This window comes from Festucalex cinctus, chromosome 20 (assembly GCF_051991245.1).
Source record: "Festucalex cinctus isolate MCC-2025b chromosome 20, RoL_Fcin_1.0, whole genome shotgun sequence".
NCBI lineage: Eukaryota > Metazoa > Chordata > Actinopteri > Syngnathiformes > Syngnathidae > Festucalex > Festucalex cinctus.
This window is the reverse complement of record NC_135430.1, coordinates 9,358,040-9,375,768: the sequence shown is the minus strand read 5'-3', so window position 1 is coordinate 9,375,768 and position 17,729 is coordinate 9,358,040.

Below are 17,729 nucleotides of genomic sequence, written 5' to 3'. Positions count from 1 at the left end.
AAAATAAAACGCCTTACTATACATGGTCGTTTTTTTCCAAAAATAAAACGCCTTACTATACATGGTCGTTTTTTTCCCAAAAATAAAACGCCTTACTATACATGGTCGTTTTTTTTCCCAAAAATAAAACGCCTTACTATACATGGTCGTTTTTTTCCCAAAAATAAAACGCCTTACTATACATGGTCGTTTTTTTCCAAAAATAAAACGCCTTACTATACATGGTCGTTTTTTTCCAAAAATAAAACGCCTTACTATACATGGTCGTTTTTTTTCAAAAATAAAACGCCTTACTATACATGGTCGTTTTTTTTCCAAAAATAAAACGCCTTACTATACATGGTCGTTTTTTTTCCAAAAATAAAACGCCTTACTATACATGGTCGTTTTTTTCAAAAATAAAAACGCCTTACTATACATGGTCGTTTTTTTCAAAAAATAAAACGCCTTACTATACATGGTCGTTTTTTTCCAACAATAAAACGCCTTACTATACATGGTCGTTTTTTTTTCAAAAAATAAAACGCCTTACTATACATGGTCGTTTTTTTCCAACAATAAAACGCCTTACTATACATGGTCGTTTTTTTTCAAAAAATAAAACGCCTTACTATACATGGTCGTTTTTTTCCAAAAATAAAACGCCTTACTATACATGGTCGTTTTTTTCCAAAAATAAAACGCCTTACTATACATGGTAGTTTTTTTCCAAAAATAAAACGCCTTACTATACATGGTCGCTTTTTTCCAAAAATAAAACGCCTTACTATACATGGTCGTTTTTTTCCCCAAAAATAAAAGGCCTTACAATACATGGTTGTTTTTTTCCAAAAATAAAACGCCTTACTATACATGGTCGTTTTTTTACAAAAATAAAACGCCTTACTATACATGGTCGTTTTTTTCCCCAAAAATAAAAGGCCTTACTATACATGGTTGTTTTTTTTCAAAAATAAAACACCTTACTATACATGGTTGTTTTTTTTCAAAAATAAAACGCCTTACTATACATGGTCGTTTTTTTTCCAAAAATAAAACGCCTTACTATACATGGTCGTTTTTTTCAAAAATAAAACGCCTTACTATACATGGTCGTTTTTTTCCAAAATAAAACACCTTACTATACATGGTTGTTTTTTTTCAAAAATAAAACGCCTTACTATACATGGTCGTTTTTTTTCAAAAAATAAAACGCCTTACTATACATGGTCGTTTTTTTTTCCAAAAATAAAACGCCTTACTATACATGGTCGTTTTTTTCCAAAAATAAAACGCCTTACTATACATGGTCGTTTTTTTCCAAAAATAAAACGCCTTACTATACATGGTCGTTTTTTTTCCAAAAATAAAACGCCTTACTATACATGGTCGTTTTTTTCCCCAAAAATAAAAGGCCTTACAATACATGGTTGTTTTTTTCCAAAAATAAAACGCCTTACTATACATGGTCGTTTTTTTACAAAAATAAAACGCCTTACTATACAATGGTCGTTTTTTTCCCCAAAAATAAAAGGCCTTACTATACATGGTTGTTTTTTTTAAAAAATAAAACACCTTACTATACATGGTTGTTTTTTTTCAAAAATAAAACGCCTTACTATACATGGTCGTTTTTTTTCCAAAAATAAAACGCCTTACTATACATGGTCGTTTTTTTACAAAAATAAAACGCCTTTACTATACATGGTCGTTTTTTTTCCCAAAAATAAAACGCCTTACTATACATGGTTGTTTTTTTTCAAAAAATAAAACGCCTTACTATACATGGTTGGTTTTTTTCAAAAAATAAAACGCCTTACTATACATGGTCGTTTTTTTTCCCAAAAATAAAACGCCTTACTATACATGGTTGTTTTTTTTCAAAAAATAAAACGCCTTACTATACATGGTCATTTTTTTCCCAAAAATAAAACGCCTTACTATACATGGTCGTTTTTTTTTCCAAAAATAAAACGCCTTACTATACATGGTCGTTTTTTTTCCAAAAATAAAACGCCTTACTATACATGGTCGTTTTTTTCCCAAAAATAAAACGCCTTACTATACATGGTCGTTTTTTTTCCAAAAATAAAACGCCTTACTATACATGGTCGTTTTTTTTCCAAAAATAAAACACCTTACTATACATGGTCGTTTTTTTCCAAAAATAAAACGCCTTACTATACATGGTCGTTTTTTTCAAAAAATAAAACGCCTTACTATACATGGTCGTTTTTTTTCCAAAAATAAAACGCCTTACTATACATGGTCGTTTTTTTCCAAAAATAAAACGCCTTACTATACATGGTCGTTTTTTTCAAAAAATAAAAACGCCTTACTATACATGGTCGTTTTTTTCAAAAAATAAAACGCCTTACTATACATGGTAGTTTTTTTCCAAAAAATAAAACGCCTTACTATACATGGTCCTTTTTTCCCCCAAAAATAAAATGCCTTACTGTACATGGTCGTTTTTTTACAAAAATAAAACGGCTTACTATACATGGTCGTTTTTTTTCCAAAAATCAAACGCCTTACTATACATGGTCGTTTTTTTTCCAAAAATAAAACGCCTTACTATACATGTTTTTTTTTTTCAAAAAATAAAAACGCCTTACTATACATGGTCGTTTTTTTCAAAAAATAAAACGCCTTACTATACATGGTCGTTTTTTTCCAACAATAAAACGCCTTACTATACATGGCCGTTTTTTTCAAAAAATAAAACGCCTTACTATACATGGTCGTTTTTTTCCCCAAAAATAAAACGCCTTACTATACATGGCCGTTTTTTTCAAAAAATAAAACGCCTTACTATACATGGTCGTTTTTTTCCCCAAAAATAAAACGCCTTACTATACATGGTCGTTTTTTTTCCAAAAATAAAACGCCTTACTATACATGGTCGTTTTTTTCAAAAAATAAAACGCCTTACTATACATGGTCGTTTTTTTCCAACAATAAAACGCCTTACTATACATGGTCGGTTTTTTCAAAAAATAAAACGCCTTACTATACATGGTCGTTTTTTTCCAAAAATAAAACGCCTTACTATACATGGTCGTTTTTTTCAAAAAATAAAAACGCCTTACTATACATGGTCGTTTTTTTCAAAAAATAAAACGCCTTACTATACATGGTCGTTTTTTTCCAACAATAAAACGCCTTACTATACATGGTCGTTTTTTTTCAAAATTAAAACACCTTACTATACATGGTTGGTTTTTTTCAAAAATAAAACGCCTTACTATACATGGTAGTTTTTTTCCAAAAATAAAACGCCTTACTATACATGGTCGTTTTTTTACAAAAATAAAACGCCTTACTATACATGGTTGTTTTTTTCCAAAAATAAAACGCCTTACTATACATGGTCGTTTTTTTACAAAAATAAAATGCCTTACTATACATGGTCGTTTTTTCCCCCAAAAATAAAAGGCCTTACTATACATGGTTGTTTTTTTTCAAAAATAAAACACCTTACTATACATGGTTGTTTTTTTTCAAAAATAAAACGCCTTACTATACATGGTCATTTTTTCCCCAAAAATAAAACGCCTTACTATACATGGTCGTTTTTTTTTCCAAAAATAAAACGCCTTACTATACATGGTCGTTTTTTTTCCAAAAATAAAACGCCTTACTATACATGGTCGTTTTTTTCAAAAAATAAAACGCCTTACTATACATGGTCGTTTTTTTCAAAAAATAAAACGCCTTACTATACATGGTCGTTTTTTTCCCAAAAATAAAACGCCTTACTATACATGGTCGTTTTTTTCCCAAAAATAAAACGCCTTACTATACATGGTCGTTTTTTTCCAAAAATAAAACGCCTTACTATACATGGTAGTTTTTTTCCAAAAATAAAACGCCTTACTATACATGGTCGCTTTTTTCCCAAAATAAAACGCCTTACTATACATGGTCGTTTTTTTCCCAAAAATAAAACGCCTTACTATACATGGTCGTTTTTTTTCCAAAAATAAAACGCCTTACTATACATGGTCGTTTTTTTTCCAAAAATAAAACACCTTACTATACATGGTCGTTTTTTTCCAAAAATAAAACGCCTTACTATACATGGTCGTTTTTTTCAAAAAATAAAACGCCTTACTATACATGGTCGTTTTTTTTCCAAAAATAAAACGCCTTACTATACATGGTCGTTTTTTTTCCAAAAATAAAACGCCTTACTATACATGGTCGTTTTTTTTCCAAAAATAAAAACGCCTTACTATACATGGTCGTTTTTTTTCCAAAAATAAAACGCCTTACTATACATGGTCGTTTTTTTTCCAAAAATAAAACGCCTTACTATACATGGTCGTTTTTTTTCCAAAAATAAAACACCTTACTATACATGGTCGTTTTTTTCCAAAAATAAAACGCCTTACTATACATGGTCGTTTTTTTCAAAAAATAAAACGCCTTACGAAACATGGTCGTTTTTTTCAAAAAATAAAACGCCTTACTATACATGGTCGTTTTTTTTCCAAAAATAAAACGCCTTACTATACATGGTCATTTTTTTTCCAAAAATAAAACGCCTTACTATACATGGTCGTTTTTTTCAAAAAATAAAAACGCCTTACTATACATAGTCGTTTTTTTCAAAAAATAAAACGCCTTACTATACATGGTCGTTTTTTTCCAACAATAAAACGCCTTACTATACATGGTCGTTTTTTTTCCAAAAATAAAACGCCTTACTATACATGGTCGTTTTTTTTCCCAAAAATAAAACGCCTTACTATACATGGTCGTTTTTTTTCCAAAAATAAAACGCCTTACTATACATGGTCGTTTTTTTTCCAAAAATAAAACGCCTTACTATACATGGTCGTTTTTTTTCCAAAAATAAAACGCCTTACTATACATGGTCGTTTTTTTTCCAAAAATAAAACGCCTTACTATACATGGTCGTTTTTTTCCCAAAAATAAAAGGCCTTACTATACATGGTCGTTTTTTTTCAAAAAATAAAACGCCTTACTATACATGGTCGTTTTTTTTCAAAAAATAAAACGCCTTACTATACATGGTCGTTTTTTTTTCCAAAAATAAAACACCTTACTATACATGGTCGTTTTTTTCCAAAAATAAAACGCCTTACTATACATGGTCGTTTTTTTCAAAAAATAAAACGCCTTACTATACATGGTCGTTTTTTTTCCAAAAATAAAACGCCTTACTATACATGGTCGTTTTTTTTCCAAAAATAAAACGCCTTACTATACATGGTCGTTTTTTTCAAAAAATAAAAACGCCTTACTATACATGGTCGTTTTTTTCAAAAAATAAAACGCCTTACTATACATGGTCGTTTTTTTCCAACAATAAAACGCCTTACTATACATGGTCGTTTTTTTCAAAAAATAAAACGCCTTACTATACATGGTCGTTTTTTTTCAAAAAATAAAACGCCTTACTATACATGGTCGTTTTTTTCCAACAATAAAACGCCTTACTATACATGGTCGTTTTTTTTCAAAAAATAAAACGCCTTACTATACATGGTCGTTTTTTTCCCAAAAATAAAACGCCTTACTATACATGGTCGTTTTTTTTCCAAAAATAAAACGCCTTACTATACATGGTCGTTTTTTTCCAAAAATAAAACGCCTTACTATACATGGTAGTTTTTTTCCAAAAATAAAACGCCTTACTATACATGGTCGTTTTTTTTCCAAAAATAAAACGCCTTACTATACATGGTCGTTTTTTTCCCCAAAAATAAAAGGCCTTACAATACATGGTCGTTTTTTTTCAAAAAATAAAACGCCTTACTATACATGGTCGTTTTTTTCCAACAATAAAACGCCTTACTATACATGGTCGTTTTTTTCAAAAAATAAAACGCCTTACTATACATGGTCGTTTTTTTCCAACAATAAAACGCCTTACTATACATGGTCGTTTTTTTTCAAAAAATAAAACGCCTTACTATACATGGTCGTTTTTTTCCAAAAATAAAACGCCTTACTATACATGGTAGTTTTTTTCCAAAAATAAAACGCCTTACTATACATGGTCGTTTTTTTTCCAAAAATAAAACGCCTTACTATACATGGTCGTTTTTTTCCAAAAATAAAACGCCTTACTATACATGGTAGTTTTTTTCCAAAAATAAAACACCTTACTATACATGGTCGTTTTTTTTCCAAAAATAAAACGCCTTACTATACATGGTCGTTTTTTTCCCCAAAAATAAAAGGCCTTACTATACATGGTTGTTTTTTTCCAAAAATAAAACGCCTTACTATACATGGTCGTTTTTTTTACAAAAATAAAACGCCTTACTATACATGGTCGTTTTTTTCCCCAAAAATAAAAGGCCTTACTATACATGGTTGTTTTTTTTCAAAAATAAAACACCTTACTATACATGGTTGTTTTTTTTCAAAAATAAAACGCCTTACTATACATGGTCGTTTTTTTTCCAAAAATAAAACGCCTTACTATACATGGTCGTTTTTTTTCCCAAAAATAAAACGCCTTACTATACATGGTTGTTTTTTTTCAAAAAATAAAACGCCTTACTATACATGGTTGTTTTTTTTCCAAAAATAAAACGCCTTACTATACATGGTTGTTTTTTTTCCAAAAATAAAACGCCTTACTATACATGGTCGTTTTTTTTCCCAAAAATAAAACGCCTTACTATACATGGTTGTTTTTTTTCAAAAAATAAAACGCCTTACTATACATGGTCATTTTTTTCCCAAAAATAAAACGCCTTACTATACATGGTCGTTTTTTTTTCCAAAAATAAAACGCCTTACTATACATGGTCGTTTTTTTTCCAAAAATAAAACGCCTTACTATCCATGGTCGTTTTTTTCAAAAAATAAAACGCCTTACTATACATGGTCGTTTTTTTCAAAAAATAAAACGCCTTACTATACATGGTCGTTTTTTTTCCAAAAATAAAACGCCTCACTATACATGGTCGTTTTTTTACAAAAATAAAACGCCTGACTATACATGGTCGTTTTTTTCCCCAAAAATAAAACGCCTTACTATACATGGTCGTTTTTTTTCCAAAAATAAAACGCCTTACTATACATGGTCGTTTTTTTACAAAAATAAAACGCCTGACTATACATGGTCGTTTTTTTCCCCAAAAATAAAAGGCCTTACTATACATGGTTGTTTTTTTTCAAAAAATAAAACGCCTTACTATACATGGTCGGTTTTTTTCCAAAAATAAAACGCCTTACTATACATGGTCGTTTTTTTTCCCAAAAATAAAACGCCTTACTATACATGGTCGTTTTTTTTCCAAAAATAAAACGCCTTACTATACATGGTCGTTTTTTTCAAAAAATAAAACACCTTACTATACATGGTCGTTTTTTTCCAACAATAAAACGCCTTACTATACATGGTCGTTTTTTTCAAAAAATAAAACGCCTTACTATACATGGTCGTTTTTTTCCAACAATAAAACGCCTTACTATACATGGTCGTTTTTTTCCAACAATAAAACGCCTTACTATACATGGTCGTTTTTTTCAAAAAATAAAACGCCTTACTATACATGGTCGTTTTTTTCCAACAATAAAACGCCTTACTATACATGGTCGTTTTTTTTCAAAAAATAAAACGCCTTACTATACATGGTCGTTTTTTTCCCAAAAATAAAACGCCTTACTATACATGGTCGTTTTTTTTCCAAAAATAAAACGCCTTACTATACATGGTCGTTTTTTTCCAAAAATAAAACGCCTTACTATACATGGTAGTTTTTTTCCAAAAATAAAACGCCTTACTATACATGGTCGTTTTTTTTCCAAAAATAAAACGCCTTACTATACATGGTCGTTTTCTTCCAAAAATAAAACGCCTTACTATACATGGTAGTTTTTTTCCAAAAATAAAACGCCTTACTATACATGGTCGTTTTTTTTCCAAAAATAAAACGCCTTACTATACATGGTCATTTTTTCCCCCAAAAATAAAACGCCTTACTATACATGGTTGTTTTTTTCCAAAAATAAAACGCCTTACTATACATGGTCGTTTTTTCCCCCCAAAATAAAAGGCCTTACTATACATGGTTGTTTTTTTTCAAAAATAAAACACCTTACTATACATGGTTGTTTTTTTTCAAAAATAAAACGCCTTACTATACATGGTCGTTTTTTTTCCAAAAATAAAACGCCTTACTATACATGGTCGTTTTTTTTCCCAAAAATAAAAGGCCTTACTATACATGGTTGTTTTTTTTCCAAAAATAAAACGCCTTACTATACATGGTCGTTTTTTTTCCCAAAAATAAAACGCCTTACTATACATGGTTGTTTTTTTTCAAAAAATAAAACGCCTTACTATACATGGTCATTTTTTCCCCAAAAATAAAACGCCTTACTATACATGGTCGTTTTTTTTTCCAAAAATAAAACGCCTTACTATACATGGTCGTTTTTTTTCCAAAAATAAAACGCCTTACTATACATGGTCGTTTTTTTCAAAAAATAAAACGCCTTACTATACATGGTCGTTTTTTTCCCAAAAATAAAACGCCTTACTATACATGGTCGTTTTTTTCCCAAAAATAAAACGCCTTACTATACATGGTCGTTTTTTTCCAAAAATAAAACGCCTTACTATACATGGTCGCTTTTTTCCCAAAATAAAACGCCTTACTATACATGGTCGTTTTTTTCCCAAAAATAAAACGCCTTACTATACATGGTCGTTTTTTTTCCAAAAATAAAACGCCTTACTATACATGGTCGTTTTTTTTCCAAAAATAAAACACCTTACTATACATGGTCGTTTTTTTCCAAAAATAAAACGCCTTACTATACATGGTCGTTTTTTTCAAAAAATAAAACGCCTTACTATACATGGTCGTTTTTTTTCCAAAAATAAAACGCCTTACTATACATGGTCGTTTTTTTTCCAAAAATAAAACGCCTTACTATACATGGTCGTTTTTTTTCCAAAAATAAAACGCCTTACTATACATGGTCGTTTTTTTTCCAAAAATAAAACGCCTTACTATACATGGTCGTTTTTTTTCCAAAAATAAAACACCTTACTATACATGGTCGTTTTTTTCCAAAAATAAAACGCCTTACTATACATGGTCGTTTTTTTCCAAAAATAAAACGCCTTACGAAACATGGTCGTTTTTTTCAAAAAATAAAACGCCTTACTATACATGGTCGTTTTTTTTCCAAAAATAAAACGCCTTACTATACATGGTCATTTTTTTTCCAAAAATAAAACGCCTTACTATACATGGTCGTTTTTTTTCCAAAAATAAAACGCCTTACTATACATGGTCGTTTTTTTCAAAAAATAAAAACGCCTTACTATACATAGTCGTTTTTTTCAAAAAATAAAACGCCTTACTATACATGGTCGTTTTTTTCCAACAATAAAACGCCTTACTATACATGGTCGTTTTTTTTCCCAAAAATAAAACGCCTTACTATACATGGTCATTTTTTTTCCAAAAATAAAACGCCTTACTATACATGGTCGTTTTTTTTCAAAAAATAAAAACGCCTTACTATACATAGTCGTTTTTTTCAAAAAATAAAACGCCTTACTATACATGGTCGTTTTTTTTCCAAAAATAAAACGCCTTACTATACATGGTCGTTTTTTTTCCCAAAAATAAAACGCCTTACTATACATGGTCGTTTTTTTTCCAAAAATAAAACGCCTTACTATACATGGTCGTTTTTTTTCCAAAAATAAAACGCCTTACTATACATGGTCGTTTTTTTCCCAAAAATAAAACGCCTTACTATACATGGTTGTTTTTTTTCAAAAATAAAACGCCTTACTATACATGGTCATTTTTTCCCCAAAAATAAAACGCCTTACTATACATGGTCGTTTTTTTTTCCAAAAATAAAACGCCTTACTATACATGGTCGTTTTTTTCCCAAAAATAAAATGCCTTACTATACATGGTCGTTTTTTTCCCAAAAATAAAACGCCTTACTATACATGGTCGTTTTTTTCCAAAAATAAAACGCCTTACTATACATGGTAGTTTTTTTCCAAAAATAAAACGCCTTACTATACATGGTCGCTTTTTTCCCAAAATAAAACGCCTTACTATACATGGTCGTTTTTTTCCCAAAAATAAAACGCCTTACTATACATGGTCGTTTTTTTTCCAAAAATAAAACGCCTTACTATACATGGTCGTTTTTTTTCCAAAAATAAAACGCCTTACTATACATGGTCGTTTTTTTTCCAAAAATAAAACACCTTACTATACATGGTCGTTTTTTTCCAAAAATAAAACGCCTTACTATACATGGTCGTTTTTTTCCAAAAATAAAACGCCTTACGAAACATGGTCGTTTTTTTCAAAAAATAAAACGCCTTACTATACATGGTCGTTTTTTTTCCAAAAATAAAACGCCTTACTATACATGGTCATTTTTTTTCCAAAAATAAAACGCCTTACTATACATGGTCGTTTTTTTTCCAAAAATAAAACGCCTTACTATACATGGTCGTTTTTTTCAAAAAATAAAAACGCCTTACTATACATAGTCGTTTTTTTCAAAAAATAAAACGCCTTACTATACATGGTCGTTTTTTTCCAACAATAAAACGCCTTACTATACATGGTCGTTTTTTTTCCCAAAAATAAAACGCCTTACTATACATGGTCATTTTTTTTCCAAAAATAAAACGCCTTACTATACATGGTCGTTTTTTTTCAAAAAATAAAAACGCCTTACTATACATAGTCGTTTTTTTCAAAAAATAAAACGCCTTACTATACATGGTCGTTTTTTTTCCAAAAATAAAACGCCTTACTATACATGGTCGTTTTTTTTCCCAAAAATAAAACGCCTTACTATACATGGTCGTTTTTTTTCCAAAAATAAAACGCCTTACTATACATGGTCGTTTTTTTTCCAAAAATAAAACGCCTTACTATACATGGTCGTTTTTTTCCCAAAAATAAAACGCCTTACTATACATGGTTGTTTTTTTTCAAAAATAAAACGCCTTACTATACATGGTCATTTTTTCCCCAAAAATAAAACGCCTTACTATACATGGTCGTTTTTTTTTCCAAAAATAAAACGCCTTACTATACATGGTCGTTTTTTTCCCAAAAATAAAATGCCTTACTATACATGGTCGTTTTTTTCCCAAAAATAAAACGCCTTACTATACATGGTCGTTTTTTTCCAAAAATAAAACGCCTTACTATACATGGTAGTTTTTTTCCAAAAATAAAACGCCTTACTATACATGGTCGCTTTTTTCCCAAAATAAAACGCCTTACTATACATGGTCGTTTTTTTCCCAAAAATAAAACGCCTTACTATACATGGTCGTTTTTTTTCCAAAAATAAAACGCCTTACTATACATGGTCGTTTTTTTTCCAAAAATAAAACACCTTACTATACATGGTCGTTTTTTTCCAAAAATAAAACGCCTTACTATACATGGTCGTTTTTTTCAAAAAATAAAACGCCTTACTATACATGGTCGTTTTTTTTCCAAAAATAAAACGCCTTACTATACATGGTCGTTTTTTTTCCAAAAATAAAACGCCTTACTATACATGGTCGTTTTTTTTCCAAAAATAAAAACGCCTTACTATACATGGTCGTTTTTTTTCCAAAAATAAAACGCCTTACTATACATGGTCGTTTTTTTTCCAAAAATAAAACGCCTTACTATACATGGTCGTTTTTTTTCCAAAAATAAAACACCTTACTATACATGGTCGTTTTTTTCCAAAAATAAAACGCCTTACTATACATGGTCGTTTTTTTCAAAAAATAAAACGCCTTACGAAACATGGTCGTTTTTTTCAAAAAATAAAACGCCTTACTATACATGGTCGTTTTTTTTCCAAAAATAAAACGCCTTACTATACATGGTCATTTTTTTTCCAAAAATAAAACGCCTTACTATACATGGTCGTTTTTTTCAAAAAATAAAAACGCCTTACTATACATAGTCGTTTTTTTCAAAAAATAAAACGCCTTACTATACATGGTCGTTTTTTTCCAACAATAAAACGCCTTACTATACATGGTCGTTTTTTTTCCAAAAATAAAACGCCTTACTATACATGGTCGTTTTTTTTCCCAAAAATAAAACGCCTTACTATACATGGTCGTTTTTTTTCCAAAAATAAAACGCCTTACTATACATGGTCGTTTTTTTTCCAAAAATAAAACGCCTTACTATACATGGTCGTTTTTTTTCCAAAAATAAAACGCCTTACTATACATGGTCGTTTTTTTCCCAAAAATAAAAGGCCTTACTATACATGGTCGTTTTTTTTCAAAAAATAAAACGCCTTACTATACATGGTCGTTTTTTTTCAAAAAATAAAACGCCTTACTATACATGGTCGTTTTTTTTCCAAAAATAAAACACCTTACTATACATGGTCGTTTTTTTCCAAAAATAAAACGCCTTACTATACATGGTCGTTTTTTTCAAAAAATAAAACGCCTTACTATACATGGTCGTTTTTTTTCCAAAAATAAAACGCCTTACTATACATGGTCGTTTTTTTTCCAAAAATAAAACGCCTTACTATACATGGTCGTTTTTTTCAAAAAATAAAAACGCCTTACTATACATGGTCGTTTTTTTCAAAAAATAAAACGCCTTACTATACATGGTCGTTTTTTTCCAACAATAAAACGCCTTACTATACTTGGTCGTTTTTTTCAAAAAATAAAACGCCTTACTATACATGGTCGTTTTTTTTCAAAAAATAAAACGCCTTACTATACATGGTCGTTTTTTTCCAACAATAAAACGCCTTACTATACATGGTCGTTTTTTTTCAAAAAATAAAACGCCTTACTATACATGGTCGTTTTTTTCCCAAAAATAAAACGCCTTACTATACATGGTCGTTTTTTTTCCAAAAATAAAACGCCTTACTATACATGGTCGTTTTTTTCCAAAAATAAAACGCCTTACTATACATGGTAGTTTTTTTCCAAAAATAAAACGCCTTACTATACATGGTCGTTTTTTTTCCAAAAATAAAACGCCTTACTATACATGGTCGTTTTTTTCCCCAAAAATAAAAGGCCTTACAATACATGGTCGTTTTTTTTCAAAAAATAAAACGCCTTACTATACATGGTCGTTTTTTTTCCAAAAATAAAACGCCTTACTATACATGGTCGTTTTTTTCAAAAAATAAAACGCCTTACTATACATGGTCGTTTTTTTCCAACAATAAAACGCCTTACTATACATGGTCGTTTTTTTTCAAAAAATAAAACGCCTTACTATACATGGTCGTTTTTTTTCAAAAAATAAAACGCCTTACTATACATGGTCGTTTTTTTCCAAAAATAAAACGCCTTACTATACATGGTAGTTTTTTTCCAAAAATAAAACGCCTTACTATACATGGTCGTTTTTTTTCCAAAAATAAAACGCCTTACTATACATGGTCGTTTTTTTCCAAAAATAAAACGCCTTACTATACATGGTAGTTTTTTTCCAAAAATAAAACGCCTTACTATACATGGTCGTTTTTTTTCCAAAAATAAAACGCCTTACTATACATGGTCGTTTTTTTCCCCAAAAATAAAAGGCCTTACTATACATGGTTGTTTTTTTCCAAAAATAAAACGCCTTACTATACATGGTCGTTTTTTTTACAAAAATAAAACGCCTTACTATACATGGTCGTTTTTTTCCCCAAAAATAAAAGGCCTTACTATACATGGTTGTTTTTTTTCAAAAATAAAACACCTTACTATACATGGTTGTTTTTTTTCAAAAATAAAACGCCTTACTATACATGGTCGTTTTTTTTCCAAAAATAAAACGCCTTACTATACATGGTCGTTTTTTTTCCCAAAAATAAAACGCCTTACTATACATGGTTGTTTTTTTTCAAAAAATAAAACGCCTTACTATACATGGTTGTTTTTTTTCCAAAAATAAAACGCCTTACTATACATGGTTGTTTTTTTTCCAAAAATAAAACGCCTTACTATACATGGTCGTTTTTTTTCCCAAAAATAAAACGCCTTACTATACATGGTTGTTTTTTTTCAAAAAATAAAACGCCTTACTATACATGGTCATTTTTTTCCCAAAAATAAAACGCCTTACTATACATGGTCGTTTTTTTTTCCAAAAATAAAACGCCTTACTATACATGGTCGTTTTTTTTCCAAAAATAAAACGCCTTACTATCCATGGTCGTTTTTTTCAAAAAATAAAACGCCTTACTATACATGGTCGTTTTTTTCAAAAAATAAAACGCCTTACTATACATGGTCGTTTTTTTTCCAAAAATAAAACGCCTCACTATACATGGTCGTTTTTTTACAAAAATAAAACGCCTGACTATACATGGTCGTTTTTTTCCCCAAAAATAAAACGCCTTACTATACATGGTCGTTTTTTTTCCAAAAATAAAACGCCTTACTATACATGGTCGTTTTTTTACAAAAATAAAACGCCTGACTATACATGGTCGTTTTTTTCCCCAAAAATAAAAGGCCTTACTATACATGGTTGTTTTTTTTCAAAAAATAAAACGCCTTACTATACATGGTCGTTTTTTTTCCAAAAATAAAACGCCTTACTATACATGGTCGTTTTTTTTCCCAAAAATAAAACGCCTTACTATACATGGTCGTTTTTTTTCCAAAAATAAAACGCCTTACTATACATGGTCGTTTTTTTCAAAAAATAAAACACCTTACTATACATGGTCGTTTTTTTCCAACAATAAAACGCCTTACTATACATGGTCGTTTTTTTCAAAAAATAAAACGCCTTACTATACATGGTCGTTTTTTTCCAACAATAAAACGCCTTACTATACATGGTCGTTTTTTTTCAAAAAATAAAACGCCTTACTATACATGGTCGTTTTTTTCCCAAAAATAAAACGCCTTACTATACATGGTCGTTTTTTTCAAAAAATAAAACGCCTTACTATACATGGTCGTTTTTTTCCAACAATAAAACGCCTTACTATACATGGTCGTTTTTTTCAAAAAATAAAACGCCTTACTATACATGGTCGTTTTTTTCCAACAATAAAACGCCTTACTATACATGGTAGTTTTTTTCCAAAAATAAAACGCCTTACTATACATGGTCGTTTTTTTTCCAAAAATAAAACGCCTTACTATACATGGTCGTTTTTTTCCAAAAATAAAACGCCTTACTATACATGGTAGTTTTTTTCCAAAAATAAAACGCCTTACTATACATGGTCGTTTTTTTTCCAAAAATAAAACGCCTTACTATACATGGTCATTTTTTTCCCCAAAAATAAAACGCCTTACTATACATGGTTGTTTTTTTCCAAAAATAAAACGCCTTACTATACATGGTTGTTTTTTTTCCAAAAATAAAACGCCTTACTATACATGGTTGTTTTTTTTCAAAAAATAAAACGCCTTACTATACATGGTCATTTTTTCCCCAAAAATAAAACGCCTTACTATACATGGTCGTTTTTTTTTCCAAAAATAAAACGCCTTACTATACATGGTCGTTTTTTTTCCAAAAATAAAACGCCTTACTATACATGGTCGTTTTTTTCAAAAAATAAAACGCCTTACTATACATGGTCGTTTTTTTTCCCAAAAATAAAATGCCTTACTATACATGGTTGTTTTTTTTCAAAAAATAAAACGCCTTACTATACATGGTCATTTTTTCCCCAAAAATAAAACGCCTTACTATACATGGTCGTTTTTTTTTCCAAAAATAAAACGCCTTACTATACATGGTCGTTTTTTTTCCAAAAATAAAACGCCTTACTATACATGGTCGTTTTTTTCAAAAAATAAAACGCCTTACTATACATGGTCGTTTTTTTCCCAAAAATAAAACGCCTTACTATACATGGTCGTTTTTTTCCCAAAAATAAAACGCCTTACTATACATGGTCGTTTTTTTCCAAAAATAAAACGCCTTACTATACATGGTAGTTTTTTTCCAAAAATAAAACGCCTTACTATACATGGTCGCTTTTTTCCCAAAATAAAACGCCTTACTATACATGGTCGTTTTTTTCCCAAAAATAAAACGCCTTACTATACATGGTCGTTTTTTTTCCAAAAATAAAACACCTTACTATACATGGTTGTTTTTTTCCAAAAATAAAACGCCTTACTATACATGGTCGTTTTTTTCAAAAAATAAAACGCCTTACTATACATGGTCGTTTTTTTTCCAAAAATAAAACGCCTTACTATACATGGTCGTTTTTTTTCCAAAAATAAAACACCTTACTATACATGGTCGTTTTTTTCCAAAAATAAAACGCCTTACTATACATGGTCGTTTTTTTCAAAAAATAAAACGCCTTACTATACATGGTCGTTTTTTTTCCAAAAATAAAACGCCTTACTATACATGCTCGTTTTTTTTCCAAAAATAAAACGCCTTACTATACATGGTCGTTTTTTTTCCAAAAATAAAACGCCTTACTATACATGGTCGTTTTTTTTCCAAAAATAAAACGCCTTACTATACATGGTCGTTTTTTTTCCAAAAATAAAACACCTTACTATACATGGTCGTTTTTTTCCAAAAATAAAACGCCTTACTATACATGGTCGTTTTTTTCAAAAAATAAAACGCCTTACGAAACATGGTCGTTTTTTTCAAAAAATAAAACGCCTTACTATACATGGTCGTTTTTTTTCCAAAAATAAAACGCCTTACTATACATGGTCATTTTTTTTCCAAAAATAAAACGCCTTACTATACATGGTCGTTTTTTTCAAAAAATAAAAACGCCTTACTATACATAGTCGTTTTTTTCAAAAAATAAAACGCCTTACTATACATGGTCGTTTTTTTCCAACAATAAAACGCCTTACTATACATGGTCGTTTTTTTTCCCAAAAATAAAACGCCTTACTATACATGGTCATTTTTTTTCCAAAAATAAAACGCCTTACTATACATGGTCGTTTTTTTTCAAAAAATAAAAACGCCTTACTATACATAGTCGTTTTTTTCAAAAAATAAAACGCCTTACTATACATGGTCGTTTTTTTTCCAAAAATAAAACGCCTTACTATACATGGTCGTTTTTTTTCCCAAAAATAAAACGCCTTACTATACATGGTCGTTTTTTTTCCAAAAATAAAACGCCTTACTATACATGGTCGTTTTTTCCCCAAAAATAAAACGCCTTACTATACATGGTCGTTTTTTTCCCAAAAATAAAACGCCTTACTATACATGGTCGTTTTTTTTCCAAAAATAAAACGCCTTACTATACATGGTCGTTTTTTTTCCAAAAATAAAACGCCTTACTATACATGGTCGTTTTTTTTCCAAAAATAAAACACCTTACTATACATGGTCGTTTTTTTCCAAAAATAAAACGCCTTACTATACATGGTCGTTTTTTTCAAAAAATAAAACGCCTTACTATACATGGTCGTTTTTTTTCCAAAAATAAAACGCCTTACTATACATGGTCGTTTTTTTTCCAAAAATAAAACGCCTTACTATACATGGTTGTTTTTTTCAAAAAATAAAAACGCCTTACTATACATGGTCGTTTTTTTCAAAAAATAAAACGCCTTACTATACATGGTCGTTTTTTTCCAACAATAAAACGCCTTACTATACATGGTCGTTTTTTTCAAAAAATAAAACGCCTTACTATACATGGTCGTTTTTTTTTCAAAAAATAAAACGCCTTACTATACATGGTCGTTTTTTTCCAACAATAAAACGCCTTACTATACATGGTAGTTTTTTTCCAAAAATAAAACGCCT